The sequence below is a fragment of the Penaeus monodon genome, chromosome 28 (assembly GCF_015228065.2).
Source record: "Penaeus monodon isolate SGIC_2016 chromosome 28, NSTDA_Pmon_1, whole genome shotgun sequence".
NCBI lineage: Eukaryota > Metazoa > Arthropoda > Malacostraca > Decapoda > Penaeidae > Penaeus > Penaeus monodon.
The window spans coordinates 26,145,152-26,146,112 of NC_051413.1; the positions used below are offsets into that span (position 1 = coordinate 26,145,152).

The 961-nt window shown below is 46.1% G+C and overlaps 1 protein-coding gene across 1 annotated transcript in view; it reads right to left on the reverse strand.

Annotated features, from left to right (window-relative positions):
• Positions 1-961, reverse strand: part of LOC119591125 (chondroitin sulfate N-acetylgalactosaminyltransferase 2-like) — a gene marked incomplete in the record, with an annotated part of 15,310 nt that overhangs the window by 8,643 nt on the left and 5,706 nt on the right.

Consider the following 961-nt stretch of genomic DNA (forward strand, 5'->3'; position numbering starts at 1 on the left):
TACCCCCCCTAAAAAAATGTTCCAGGATACACGATGCTCGCCGCACGATAATTATACGGGAATTCCAACACAGGATTGCGCGAGGGGGGGGGGGGGATACACTTAGACATGAAGAGGGATGTAAATAAATGGGGTTAAGGGATAGGTGGAGGGGGGGGGTGAATAACTAAGGGGAAGGGGGGTGGAAGGATTTTACTAGTTAAATGGGATAAAAGAAAGAAGGGGGAGGTAGAGGAAAGAGAGAAATTAGGGGTCGGGCCGAAGGAGGGGAAAAAGGGGGGAAGGAGAGGACGAAAGGGAGGATGGGGGATAGGGAGGGGAAAGGAGATGAAGAAAGATGATAAAATAGGGTTAGAGAGAGGAAAAGAGAGGGAGGAAGATGATAATAGGGTTTAGAGAGGGAAAAGATAGGAATTAAGATGATAAACGGGGTTAAAGAGAGAAAGATGATAAAAAGGGGTTAGAGAGGAAGGAAGATAATAAAAGGGGTCAGAGAGGGAAAAGAGAGGAAGTAATATGATAAACGGGAGGGGAAAGAGAAGAAAGAAGATGATAAAGAGGGTTAGAGAGAGGAAAAAACAGAATAGAGCTGACGAACAGGAGGAGGGAGCTCGGGAGCTCGGTAAGGGAGCGAGTTCAAGTAAGGGTGGGGAAGGGGAGAGGAGGAAGTACCAACAAAAGGGGAATGGATTAAGGGAGGGGAGAAAATAAGGAAAGGGGGGGGGGCGGGGTTGTAAAGGATATTTCCTTCCCTGCAAAAACGGGTTCTATGCCCAGTCAAGGAAAACTTCTCTTTTTTCAATGAACTATTTCGTGTAGCGTGTGTTTCAGCGTTTAATTTTTTTTTCGTCAGTCGCGAGGAGGAAAATAACGGCTTACACGCACACGCACACGCATACATGCATATAAGGGGAGTGTGGATTGTGGAAATGTGTCTATGTCTGTATGAAGGTATCATAAT